This window comes from Gopherus flavomarginatus, chromosome 4, assembly GCF_025201925.1.
Source record: "Gopherus flavomarginatus isolate rGopFla2 chromosome 4, rGopFla2.mat.asm, whole genome shotgun sequence".
NCBI classification, from domain to species: domain Eukaryota; kingdom Metazoa; phylum Chordata; order Testudines; family Testudinidae; genus Gopherus; species Gopherus flavomarginatus.
Window position 1 is genome coordinate 146,169,947 of NC_066620.1, and position 15,227 is coordinate 146,185,173.

A 15,227-nucleotide genomic window follows, 5' to 3' on the forward strand; every position below is an offset into this window, starting at 1 on the left:
ATTCAACCTACTGAAATAATGTAGCCCTTTGTAAACAGATTAGACAAAAATCTCAGAATCAATCCTCTTTAAGGAGTCGAAAGGCACTTTTTGTTGAAAGTTGGTAACCAATTTTTCTAAAATAATTTGAACTTGCTGGTTTTGAATATGGTTATTACCAGCTAAATTTTCAAGTGTAAACTTTCAAACTTGCAAATAAATATGGCTGCCAACAGTCTAACAGCATGGGCATGAATCTCTCAGCAAAATCAAACTGTTTGGCATCATTCCTTTTAATCTATTAAGAATAGAAATGAGAAGACAAACATCATAGTCTGACGACCTATTCCACCCTAATATTTAACTTTTTATAGCATTCAGTCATCCATATATCATACTAATAAAATAAGTAAGTCATAACACAGACATTATTTTTCCTAAAAAATATTAAATCATTTTTTCATTTTCTTGAATGCTTAGTTTTTATTTTATACTACATAATGTTTTATAGTCAAAGTAGAGTTACCACAGAAGTGATGGTGATCTTTTACAAATAGAGCAACAGTAGTTAGATGAGATAATCATTTATGACACACAAATTGTTTACAGTTGTAGGTAAACCATGGAACTAGTAATGAGTCTCATGAGATTCATGCCAGTTTCCGACAGACTCTGCATTATTTGCCAAGAATCAAGTAAATAATATGTGCATGAAGCAGATGACCAAGGATTGCATCGAATACAGAAGACAAAAATGAGTAGAAAGAAACTGCAAGATGTCAAATACAGAGAGGTCTCTGACAGAATAGAGTGAATCTTTCATTCAGAACAGACACTATCATTCACATGGCACAGAAAGTGCTATGCTCAATACAGTCAAAGGCAAAATCCAGATGTTACAGAAGGTTAGAACATCTATAACTTATGTATCACATATACCAAGCTGTAGTGATCAAATAAAGACACTAGTGACCATATGCAAGACAGTCCAGCTCTGTGAAACCTATGGACAAGACATGCAGCGTGTTTTGTCAAGAAGTGTGCCCTAAACAGAGACTCAACCCTGTAACTACAATCAAGATGAGTGAACAGATAATGAAGGCAGCTGTATTTGACCATAAAATGAATGGTTGATTAGCTAGAGTAAACAAACTCATAGCTGAAGAAGGCAAGTACCATCTGACTTGATATAGCCCGTTTATGAGAGTTGTGATGAAAAAGAGTGAGGGCACCAAAATTATGGACACAGCAATGCTTTAGTTTCAAAACAAGCTTCAGCATGCAGCTAGTCAAGCCATGTTTTGGAGGTATCTAATGTTTGGCATTGTTTCCACTGTCTTGCAAAAGGAAACTGGCATTGAAATTCCACCCTCCTACATCAATTGTAGATCATCATTCAAGGAAATATTCCAAGATCAGATTGAGGATTTATTTCAGTTTATTTCATTACCTGATTGCTTTTATGGTGAGAGACAAATATTCTTAGTTCCAATCAAGTATAAATATGTACCTGTCTCACAAATGACAGATTATTGCCAAGATGATGAGATGGCCATCCCATATTCACTACACCCAACACAACATTTTCATAATATTTACCCCAAATATGTTATATAAGAGGTCAGTGGAAAACTAACAACTCACTGATCATTAATATTCTTACAGGGTGTATATAAAAGCTATGGATATGTGCTAGAATTATGTTCTCAAAATGTGTTTGACAAGCAATGCACAAGCCTTAGACAAAAGAATTTGTATTTGTTTGTCTGTCCAGCCTGATCATCAGGCAGAGACAATGAAGCTTCGTTTGAGGTAAACAAAGTTAATAAGAGTGAGAGAAGACAGCATAGTGTCTACACCCCAGCAGGAGACAGAAACATTATCTGGACTATAAAAACAGAGGGTCTTGAAACTCAAATGATAAGCAATTGATCAACTGATTGTATACAATATTACTGTATTTCAAAGTGTATCAAGTGAGGTCTTTTATGAAAGCCTGTGACACACATGATAAATCTATTGTGAAATGTATGCATTAACATGATATGAGAAATTATGAATGCTCACTAACATTATATTGTAAAGTCTGTGACTTAAAGCTGTTTAAATCAGGGAGGTCAGGAGCAGTTGATAAATAGATTTTCTCCCACAGGAGGGAAGGCAGCTATATATCTCTTTCCAATGAAATTAAGCAAGGTGTGACCCAAGACAATGGAAACTCCATTTACATACAAATCTACAGGGGAATGAGAAGTCCAAAGGCAGAGAAGAACAGCATGAAGTAATCCTGTGTTTGGGGGCAAAGCAGTAAGTTTGGGAAAATATAAGGAGAGATAAGAAGCTATTTTAGCATCCATTACTATACAAACACAAGGGGTCAAATCTCCTGCAAGCTGAGAAAGATGGGTCCCTCAGCCAACAGGGTTACAGTCTCTGAGAACTGAAGAATCTTGAAGAAACTGCCTTGAACAAAGAGAGACAAGGTGAGTGAGGTAATGTCTTTTATTGGACCAGCTTCTGTTGGTAAGAGAGAGAAGCTTTCAAGCCACACAATAAAAGTTCAGTAGAAGATATTACCTCACCCATCGCATCTCTCTAATACCCTGGGACCGACACAGCTACAACAACACTGCATTGAAAAACAGCGTAAATTGCTGAAGTTAGATGTGAGCCATTAGTAAGAGTATTTTTTTTATTTTTGTTTGTTTGTAACCTTTTCTACCTATATTTATTTTACTTGGTATCACTAAACCTATATACTTCTGTTAAAAAAAAAACAAACACTTTTTTTCCTCCTAATCTAAAGCAACCCTGTGCTATATCTGAACTGAAGTTAACATTATACGCTGAGCTTTTGTCTCTTTACAGGAAGAAATACACATGATTAGTGTTCCAGGAGAAGGGCGGACACTTCAGGGCAAACAGTTTTGGGGATATTTGGGACTGGTGTTACTCTGCAAGTAGTGACCAAAGCTGGTGGAAATCAGGGTGGGGCTGTTGTGTTGTAGGCAGGCTGCTGGGGTCAGAGTGCTGAACCAGGGCTGCACAGCACACAGTCACTCAGGATGCTGCACACTTGTCTGCTGGCTGTTGCTATACAGGCTGTGAGCTACAGTAGCAGAGCATTTAAGATACCCGGAGTTACAGGGCAGGAGGTGATACCCATCACTGGTCTGATTTGCACCGCAAAATATGACATAACCAAAGCATATTGGTCATGGGCGTATCCTCCATCAGGCAACAAGATCAAAACAACTTGTTCAGCTTTTACATAGTGCTGGCTATTGCATTAGTTAGAAGGAATCCTAAAGATGAACACATCCCTGGCAGAGAAAACCCTGCAAACTGTGGATGCTGAGAATAGTGCTCTTATTCCTCCCAGTCTGGTTCCCAGGAAGTTCATTCATGGTACACCTGACAATATTGGCAAATGGTGCCTCTCTGGATGGGAAAAAACACATTTCATGCAACCGAAGTTGCTGCTTGACAAAGAGAATCTGTCCCATATCTGATGTAGAATGATCTAAAGCCATGAAACAACAGCACAAAAATGTTCCTAAAGCAATCAACACAATAACTCCAGCCAATGTAAGAAATGGTAAATCTCAACCAGTATTCAAGGACCCAGTTTGCAAAGAATGGTACTCCTCGTCCAAAGAAAGTTGCCGTGTGGACAAGAGCTTTTGATATGGCCTTATGATGAAGCAGAGAAACTGCCAGCCAGCACAGCAGAAATTAAAGAGATTCCTTGGGCTCAGCTAGCCTTGCACTGCTATACCTGCAGCCAATGCCCAGCCTGTGGGGGCAGGGGGGTGAGAAGAAAAGAAGAGAGCCTAGCTCAGTTCCAGGCTGACTGGAGAAGAGGAAGGAACTAGCTGTCTCCCTACCAGAAGGGAAGGAGCACTTGCCTGCCAGCCAGGGCAGCCATGTGGGAGTAAGCACTGGTTTCCCAGGCAAGGGAGACTGCAAAGGAGTCTCCAGCACCTGAGAGAACTGACTGAATGAACCCCAGAGACATTGAGGGGCTTGTCCTCACCAGCCTGCCACTGCTGCACCCGAAGGAGCCTGGGACCATGGCAAGATCACACCCAAGACCCAAGGGGGGACCCTATGGGAAGCAAGCCACTAAGCAAAGTGCATTATAGGGACCACAGACCCAAACTGAACAAACTAGTAGGAAGTAGACCAGGGTAGTGGATTCTGACTTCCGGCTGGGAGGGACAGCCCTCCACCACCTACTCCTTTCAGGGGTTGACAAACACAGTGCCCTGGGCTGGGACCTGGTGGAGAGGGAGGGCCTGGTCCCCCTACTCCAGCACCAGCCTTAAAGACTGAGGCAGTTCAACCAATCAGGAGAGCGGAGAGTCAGGCACTCTAACCACCAGGCTGCCCAGCCCTCCAAGCTGCCTGTTACAGCCTTTATTATTACACCTCATACAGAGAACTCAAGATGTGGATAGATACTTTTCAAACAATTACACTGGAAAATGGAACTACCATGGATACTTTCCAATCATTCAAGGCTCTGCCCATAAGCTAAACACCCTTAATACTGTTGTATAGAGATGCAAATATGTATCATCAGTGCTTGGGCACTGGTTTTAACTGTTGATGTAGTTCTGCACTATAAATTGATGGAACTGAAATGGGCCACATGAGAATAAAAAAAAGTGGCTTTTTCCATGATTAGGAAGTCTCTATAACTCAGTGAACTTTCAAAAACATATAAGTCTGCCTGCAGAGGCTTTGCAGCTAGCAGAAGCCTGTTTTGTAAGTGGAGTTCTTAGACCAAACTCAACTGAACAAGCTATCAATAGAAAGTCATAAGCCAGGGGATGTGGGCCCACAAACTGATTTTTAAAGCACTGTGGTGCCTGCTTCTTTCACAATTCTTGGAGTTTGTGATCATGATCAAAAGGTCAAAAGTTATATCATCAAAGTCAGGCAGTTATATTCTTATGGTGAGCTCATGTTAGTTCCTATTTGAAATCTTTTCTCCAACATTTGTGAACAACAAAGATGAAGGTAATGTTAACTGCAGGTTTTGGTGGCAATACATGGAAATGATGGCCCTGCTGCTCATGTTGAACCATGCCTAGACAGAAGGAAATTGGGAGCTGTATCTCTTCACCATTCTTCATGAGATATGACCACACAAACTATGCAAGATGGGGTGTCATCTGTATCGCATAAATCCATCAGCTGAAGTGCTCAGCAAGGGAATTTTGTTGTCAAGAGACCATGTCAGAGGTTCAGAGTCAAGAGTGGCTTAAAGGCATAGGAAAAAATGGTAGGTATAACCAAGACCTGCTCAGCCCTCAATAGATGGGCATTGGCCTACAAACTGAGAGCCCATATTGCAGCAAACACTAGAGCAATATGCCATGTTGTCTTGGATGACCAACATATTCACAATGTGACAATCAACACCTCAGAGGTACAAAGTTTTCTCTGGCAAGGAACCAACCACTTCACTGCACAATATTGCAACAAAATATGTGGCTACTGAATCCATACAAGATGCCCTGTTGAATGCAAAAGATCTAGGACAAATGCAACTGAACAGCTTTCTGAAGAAATTGCTTGTGACACAAGAAGGGAAGTCGGGATGTGTACACATTCATGGTCCACTGCCAAACAATAACGCTCCAACTTTTGACATGCAATATAAGGTAGAGAAAGAAGTCAAAGGAAAGGCCTCAATCACAAAGGTAGACGGAAATATTCTTTGGGGACTAATCACAATCTATGAAGCTAGCAGGACTGTGCATTTGCAAAAGATTTTGAAACATGTTAATGTCTGTATCTTTGGCATTAACACAGACAAATCAAAGTCTAAGAACATATGGAGTGATGTATTGACAACTGATGTCCACTGCCCATCAACAGCTACTCTGGTTGGGAGAAGCTGTCTTCTGATAGATGCACAGGCTATAGCACAAGCCATAGGAAAGCCATCTAGAGCCAAAATATTTGGACACCTTGCAGACACATTTGTAAAACAGCATTTAGAATGGCAGCAGAGTTTCACAGAATAGATGTTGCATTTGACAGATACTACAAGGAATCTATTTAGGGTGGTACAAGGCAAAAATGCTCAAGAGGTACAAGACCCATCCAAAGAGTGATGCAAGGCAGATAAGTGCTTCTTCTAAGTAACTGGATGAATTTCATTGTGTTTCCAGAAAATAAGAAGGACATTGCAATATCAGCTTATGGCACAAGCACAGGATAAAATCATTTCTGCTGATGGCTTTCAGGATCAGGCTTTGGTGGTCAACAGCAACAGTTGACACCAATCAGCTGTCAACTCAACAGGAAGAAATAGACACAAGAATGATTTTAGACTGTACCCACAGTGATGCTGACAGTATGGTTGTTGCAGCCAAGGACCTTGATGTGCTTATTCTTTCGCTGGCTCACTGTATCAAAAAACATGTAGGCAGCATTGGATGCAAGTTGGCACATAAAAAGAACTGAAATACTTTCCTATTCCTGCCAGTTAGAAAAAATTACAGTATGGATCCACTGTTCTGGAAACTATGTTCCCATTTCATGCCCAGACTGATTGTGATTTTACCTTTTTTATCAATGGATACAGCAAGAAGATTGCAAGGGAAGTTTTTCAGTGACACCATCAGCTTTTAATACACCTTGGCCAGTGTGATCTGGACTTGGCAAAAGTGAAGACGAGTTTATTTGTAAGATATAAAGCTTGTCAGAGGTCTGCAGAACTGATAAAGCATATGCCATTTTGTTCACATGCTTGTGGTCATCAGAAACTCTACCCCAACAAGTAATGCTCTTCCACATACAGAGAGCTCATTATCAGGCACTAGTTTGGAGAAAGGCCCAAATCCAGTACTTTGTCCTCCAAAAACAATGGGTTGGAAACAGGAGGACAGTGGTCTAGTGCCGCAGTTCATGTCATTGCCACCCATACCACCCGAATGCATGGAGGCAGTACTCTGTGGCTGCACAACAAGGTAAAGAAGTAATTGATGCAGGTGCAGGAGCATGCAAATGTAGGAACAAGGGTGTGTCAATGTACCTGACAGTTCTTAATGAAAGAATGATCAAATATATAGATGTGTCATAACAAGTGACTTTTGTGTCAAGGTGCTAAAGCTCAAGTAATAAGAGCCATGTAACCATATTCTTTCATGGTTGTGTAACATTAAAATATTTCTAGTACTTCTTGCAAATAAAAAACTGACATTCAATAGCTTTCTTAAAAGGTTGTGCAATCTACTGATCAATTTTATTACACCCTCCGGCTCATTAAGTTCCAGCTGAAGTATGTTAATCCTAAATGTAAAGGAAATATTTACACTTCAGTGATTTCTCTGAGTTACTTTGTTCTCTTTTGCAGAGGCCTTTACACACAACGTACAACCTTGTGACCAACAATCTTCTTAAAACAAAGTATTTTTATTTCGTAGTTGGAACAAAGCACTCTGGAGGTGGGGGGAAGGATTGTAAAACGAACAGTTTATATACATAACTAGCTTACCTAAAGTCTTACAATCCCATAATTCTGATGTATGCAGGCCTAGCTTCTCCACACAGATAGCTTCCTGTGTCTTTTCAGTTTGGTTCCTCCTCATCATCCTGCACCTTCTTTTAAATCCTGCAAGGGTTTGTTGTTAGTCATTGTAGGTGAGCTTTTGCCTTTCCTGGTCAAACCAATTCCATAGGTTGAAAGGAGACTGGTCCAGAGACAACAGGGCTAATAGTTCTGGCACTATCCTTTAACTCTTACACTGAAGCAAATGTTGCTGGCCAAAACATTTCCTTTGGAATGATTTACTGACAGAAAATGCAGTTTCAACAAAATTGAAATGTCCAGGGGAAATATCTGATTTTACTGAATATTTTCAATTAGCTATTGGGCAAATTGAAATGAAATATTTTGGGTTGGGATGGTTTGACCTGAATCCGAATATTTCATTTTGTTGAATTGACCTGAAATGTTTCATTTTTTAATCAATTCAATAAAGATTTTCCTATCAGCTCATTGCCTTATGGAAGTTATAGTTTGGGACCCTATTTTCTCCGATGGGTTGAGCTCCCTGGAGAACTATGTCTCCCATAATGCAATGTGACCAAGTTCTGCACAATGTGTCACTGGAGTTATATGACTCAGGATGCAGCATGGAAGATGTAGTCCGGATAGGGAGCTTGGTCTACGGAGAGTGGTGGCATCAGGCTTCTGAAATACAACTCCCATAAGGCAATGAGTCACAATGGGAAAATGCAGTTTAATGTTGAAATAACTCAAAATAAAGTGTTTTTGGTCACTTCGACAAACCAAAATGAAACATGTTGATCTTTGGGATAGTGAAATATTTCATTTCAGTAAAAAATTGAAAAACAAAGTGGAGGAAACAAACAGGAAAAAATAACCCTTTTAAAAGTCTGTTTGATTTGGGAGAGATTCCTGAGGTGAAACAATATCTGTGACAGACGGCTGTGCTGCAGCTGGATTTGTGGGTGAAGCTGCAGGTGACTCACTCCCACTAAGACAGAAAAGGTAGTCAGAGGAAGATGAATGTCTGTCAACTCACTTGTCTGGTAGGAGGTTCATTTGATGATAGTAGTTTATTCCCCATCCAGCAGCATTATTTCCAAGGAAATGGACCAGTAGACTTCTATCTTTTCCATTGCAGTAAGAAAGATCTATGTAGGGAACATGATGTTGGAAGTCCAGTCAGAACCTCTGATAAATAATTTGAGGGAAAGGCCACAGGGAACATGCAGCAGCAGTTATGAGGTACCATATACTACTAGTTTGATCCCCGCTTCTATTGCCTGTCAAATTCTTCCTTCATCTTGAATTGAAGCAAGGGAGCTTAATTATATGCTTTAATGCTTGTCGAGAGCTAAAAGGTTTGCTCAGAAAAGCCAAGAACCACCAGATCAAAGTATTTTTATGAAGAGCAATGGTTCTCCCAGCAGTAAAAAAAAGTATCAAACAGAGACCTCTTCATGGTGACGTTTAGCCTTTTGGTAGGCCTTCTGATAGCTACTTCTGATCTCTTCTAGTGTTTACTGAGTTTGAAAGTCACGCTCATTTTCTTCTCTTGTAGAATGGGTCACAGCAGCTTCAGATTATAAATTATACAATTCACTTAGTGCAGTTGTCACAGGTGCTGCAGAAAGTCTTTTAAAGAGGGACGTTAATACATCAAAAAAATCCATTGGAATCATTTATTTTCTCTGTTTTGCTGCTGGTTTTCAGTGCAGAGCTTTTTATTTACCATTTAAATTTATTAGATTGAAGAAGGAATCTAGAAAAAAAGAGAGACTCGCTTTTCCTGTGTATGTAAGCATCTTGCTTAGGATTTTTCTAACTTGAAAGATGAGCCATTTGTCAGTGGGTGTGTTTGTTTGTTTGTTTGTTTTTACTACATAAAACTGTTTTTGGTCTTTTTTCAAGATTCCATTTTTACCCCCCCCCTTTCTTATCTCAGTAAGTTATATGAATTCTCTGCATCTACATAAACAACAATGAAGGGTTTGTCATCTCTTCTGGTGCAGTATGAAACAGCAGGCTATGGGGAAACTTATATGCCAGAGCCCAAAAAGGTATAATGTTGTACAAAACTGTTATGCTCTGTCCCCCACCTCCACCTAAGGAGGAAGAAGGGAACTGAACAGGGAGGTGCTACCTGTCAGGTGAGTGCCCTAGCCACTGGCTATAGAATAGTTTGATATGGGGCTCCTCAGTCTGTCACTTAGATCAATTGGGGCCAGTGAGTGAGAGCACAAGTATATGAATGACACTATAGCCTGGTGGTTAGAGCACTCACCCAGGATGTGGCAGATCCAGTGCCCCTGCTCTGATTATTTATCCACAGCGCAACAGCTTCAACAGGAGAGATTGAGAAAGCCCCACATCAGAAATTAGAATGCTTTTGTAGTCCAATGGTTAGTGTACTCACCTGAGAGTTGGCAGATCTCTGTTGAAATTCTTTCTCCCCCTCAAGTGGAGGGGAGGCTTGAATCAGGGGTCTCCCACATACCAGGTGATCACCCTAGCCACTGGGCTAAAAGTTATGAGGGAGGTTGCTGCTGCCTCCTCCTCTGGCTGTTTTGTGTGAACTTCCCAGCAGGTCCCAATCTGATATTTGTGCTCTGAGGCCACCTACCAGATTGGACCCTGCATGTAGCTTAAGTGGCCAAATGCCTATCTTCCCCTGATTTGTAAATCTCTCTGGGGCTAGGTATCCAGTGGCTACAGTGAGACAGCAGTGTGCATGCTCCAAAAGAGAAAGTGCCAAGTGGCCTGCAAAAATGTAGGCAGCAAATGTGTTTAGGAGCTTACAAGGTTCAGCAAGAGTTTTGTGCGTGAGAGCGGTGCCTAAATCTGGGATTTCAGCCTAACTCCTTTATTTTGCTTCCAAAGGTCTGCATTTCTCTGTTTGAATTCTTCCCTATTTTCTTCCCCATTGCTGTTCCACAAAAATCCTGATCTTTATTTTCCATTTCCCTGTTATTCCAATGTTCCCATATAAAACATACAGAAATGAATCCTTTGGCTAGGCAATCTCATCACATGCTGGATGCTCACAAATCAGATACAGAGAACCCTATTTTAATATGTGACCCTTCTTAACAAGAAGACAAAAGTCCAAATTTGGATATCATGGTTTAGGTTCCTAATATGGGTTCTTAAATTGAGGGCCTGAACATGGACTGGGGCCTCCTCATTTAGGTGCCTCATTTAGGTTTAAAAACTGGGTTTGTTGTGTTGAGCAATTAAAATTACCTGTAAAATTAGTACACTAGTAATGCCAATATGTCCTTATCTTCAGGAAGGTTAAGTGGGTACAACTACTTATTCCTGCTGATCATTGACCATATGCTGTGTTTCTATTTCTTCAGCAGCTATTATGAGTATGAAACTGAGAGACATGGGTTTGGGGTAAGGTTTACACTGAAATTCTATCAGTTCAGCATTTTTTTTTGCATATTGTAACTCTGAATGACCAGTACATGAATACAAATTCAGACCTCAAACTCTCAGTGTTACAAGAGCACAGATTGTAAAATTACTCTTAAGACATATTACATTTTATTAGCCAATTAATTGAAATGCAAAATGAGTAAATTTAAAAGGGAAAGCCAATTTGACACTTCCAAATAAGATTTTAAAAGGTAAAACAATAAAGGCATAACATTATAGAATGATTTTAGTAAAACAACCAGAGACCAAGAAAAAGTGGGAGAAAGCCAACAACTAGGAATACCTGAGGTATTTAAGGACGCTTCTACTCCAAACTTTACTTCCTGATTTAAGTGTATTAGTCAGCAATCTGAGCATCAAAGCAGCAACTCAGCATTCATGGTATGGCCTGCTGCTTTCAAGGATAGCTAAAAATGTTGAAGGTTGAAACTGAAAGCCTGATTCTCTTTTATATGAAGTCTTCTTTACCCCAAACTGGCAATGTAAAGGGGAATTTATTCCCACTTGAAGGCCCTTTTACGCTGCCAGGGGGATGGTGTCAAGGGGCCTTTGTGTAAATGAAACAGGGCCCTGGGAATCAGAAATAACACTTTGTGATGCAAATTATGCCTTGAGCTTGAAATCTTGGGTAATTATTTTTACATGAAATCACATGACAGTAACTGACACTTTCTTTAGTTTTTTCTGGATGTCCTCACAGTCTTAGAAATGTCAATAAGTGACTCCTAAATTTATACATTGTTTTTCAGCACCTTAACATTCATGCTTCTGTTGTTAAGATACATTTATGTATACACCACCCTGTTCTAGCTATACATATATTTCTAAAAAACTTTATTGATTAAAAACCAACAAATATGAGATGAGTCTAAACATCAAGAACTTGGCCATACATGCACAGTGAGTCAGTGACAGTAAATCAATGAAGGTTCAAGTGAGAAGGAACCACAAACTGAGCAAGCTAGTAACTGATAAAACCAGCAAAGATCAGAAGGGTCAGTTTGCTCCTGTCTTTAGGAAATGATTATGCATGGTGTTGTGGTACTACAAAAAGTACAAGCTTCAACTCCATAGATGGCTATGAGAAGCAGAAACCTAAAGGGAATCAAATGGAATTTTCCCTTCTGTTCAGTGTTTAAAGTTTTAAAAACTACACTAGGTCTAGTTTTTGGTAAGTAGGATCACAAACGCCAGAGCATCAACAGGATATAGGGAAAAGCGGCAAACATATAGGAACTCCCTCAACCCCAAACACTGAGGCACTAAGACTCTAAGGTTTTCACTGCCCATATTATGAAGGCAGTAGCACACAAAATGCAGAATTTTAAAATATTGTGCACAGAATTTTTATTTTTCAGCACAGAATTTTTAATTTTTGGTGCAAAGCCTTTAATTTTTTGGTGCAGAATTCCATCAAGAGTAATTGCTGTGTAGACATATGGGTTTGTGCTGGTGCTCAGGCTCTAGGAGCTTGCAAAGTAGAAGGGTCCCAGAGCTTGGGTTCCAGCCCTAGCCTAGGAGTCTACTCAGCAATGAAATAGCCCCAGAGCCCAAGCCCCACAAGATCAAGTCAGCTGGCACGAGCCAGCCACAGGTTTTTCTTTGCTGTGTAGACATGCCTGCTTCCTGAAGTGAAGACAAACTGGTGTAATGGCAGCTGGATCAGCAGTAGGACTGAGGAAGCTTTGCTTCAGGATGCTCTCTGAACCCTTGATATTAGGAGAATGGTGACTCACACCAACCAACTAAGGAGAGGGGAAGTTTTGAGTTGTTGATTAAGATACTGAAATGACCACAGGAGTGTGAGGCAAGGAAGAGGGGGATAAAAGGCAGGCACTGAAATAAAAAATAAAAGAAAATAAACGGTTAATGAGGGTTCAATCCTGCGCTCACTTAGGGTAATTGTGATACTCCCATTAATGGTGCAGGATCAGGCCTTAACACAGAAAAATGGAAAAGATTAACATGAAGGGTAAATGTTACACACTATAGGACAGTAATAGACAGGGAACTAAAAATACAAAATGAAGGAGTAAGCAAGTCATTACATAAAACAGGAAAAGAGTCATATCAAGAAATCTAAACAGCCTTAAAAAGGCACATGAATAAAAAGCCATAGCTAGTCCAAAAGGGCACTCAGCATTTAACCTCTCAGAGACTAACCCATTTGGAAGTTTCTTTATAGTCCAGAACCAACTTAAAGATTGAGCAATGCCATACCTTGAACCCAGAGACCCTTTTACCTTTTCTGGACAATGATCATAAGCCTTCACATGATTGTCTTCACGTAGTGCATTATCAGGAAAAACCTCGACCAGATCTTTCAGATGTGCCCATTCCAAATGTTGACCTGGAACTGTATACAGATGGCTCGGCACGGGTCGTGGAGGGCCAACGAATATCTGGATTTGCAGTATCTAACCAGTTTGAGGTATTACAGTCTGCACCCCTGGGACCCTCCACCTCAGCCCAGGCGGCAGGATTGGTAGCCCTCACCCGAGCATGTGAGCTGGCAGCAGGTCAGTCTGTAAACATCTATATTGATTCGAAATATGCTTTTGGCGTTTGCCATGCCACGGACCAACTCTGGGCAGAGTGGGGTTTTATTACCTCCGGTGGCACTAAAGTAGCACATGGGCCCTTAATTCTGGAACTGTTAAAGGCCATGCACCTGCCATCTGAGATTACCATTATTCATGTTCATGCCCACCAGAAAGGAAATGATCCCACTGTCCGTGGGAACCAATTGGCTGCTGCAGCATCAAAAGCAGCCTCCCTGCAACCTTATATTACCAACCAAATGGTGCTCGCACCCTCTCCCCCATCAACACCGGTCCCATTTGTCCCTGAACCATCAGAGGTTAGTCGCTAGGAGGATGTAGGGGCCACTAAGACACCAAGGGGGGAGTGGCAGCTACCTGATGGAAGAAGAGCCTTGCCCTGGGCTGCTCTGTGGCCTGCCCTATTTAAACTACACCAAGAAACACACGGCGGAGCAGAGGCCATGGCAGCTATTGTGAACAGACTTTGGTATGCCCCTGTGGTATTCCAGGAATCCAAAAGAATCATTTCCGCCTGTGACATTTGTGCAAAATTCAATCCAAGGGCGGAACCAAAAGGCCCCTCTGGAGCAAGGTTATGGGCATATACGCCCTTTGAACGGCTCCAAATCAACTACTTAGAGATGCCAAGTGCCAAGGCTACAAGTATCTTGTAATTGTATGCCAACTGACTGGCTGGACCGAAGCATTCCCGACTAGACGAGCAACTGCCTTGGAAGCAGGGAAAACCTTCTTGAACTATGTTATTCCTAGGTTTGGTCTGCCTAGGTCTATTGACTCTGATCACGGGACTCATTTCACTGCCCAGGTTATTCAATACATTGCAAAGGTCCTAGGTATCATCTGGCTTCTACATACTCCTTGGAGACCACCATCTTCTGGGCAAGTGGAAAGAATGAACGAAACTTTAAGGCTTAAGCTCTCCAAAATATGTGCACAGACTGGGTTAAAATGGCTTCAAGCTCTGCCTTTGGCCCTCTTGGCAGTTAGAACTGCACCTAGCAGTCTCTCACCTTTTGAACTTTTATTCGGCAGGCCATACACCGGATTTGCTGATCCAGGACCTGTGACTGATTTAGCCACTTGGGGGGACAAGGAGTTGACCAGATATGTTGTTTCCTTCCAAAGTACTCTCATATCTCTTCACGGGTATGCAGCCCAATTTCACTCCTTACCTGCTGATGTACCTGCTCACCGGATCCAGCCAGGGCATTGGGTCTATGTAAAAGAGTGGAAAATCGAGCCTCTCCAACCCCGGTGGGCTGGCCCTTTTCAAGTCCTTCTTACCTCCCATACTGTAATTCAAGTAAGGGAATGGGATACCTGGATCCACCATACCCAGGGTCAGAAGCAGATGACATCGGACTTCGAGGGAGCACCGCCAGCTCTTCCCACCACAACCCAGAAGAGCCAGAAGAGCCAGAAGCAGATGATACCTGGAAAGCTGAACCTCTCGAGGGACTAAAGCTTTTGTTCCGACAAAATAATGCTGCGGTGGCTATTATTTCTGAGCCTGCCCCTTGTACGAGCTAACCTGCACCCAGCGGCTAAACCTCTTCAGGGACCGGCCACGTTGGGACACTTGTCTGACTGTTGGTTGTGTCACCAAACTCATTCTGAGGAAAGAATAGGACTGTGGGCTGTACCTTTAAACCTCTCTGAAACTCTCTTCCTACAAGCGGTGCAGAAAGCTGAGTGGTGGTGGAAAGGAGAATACC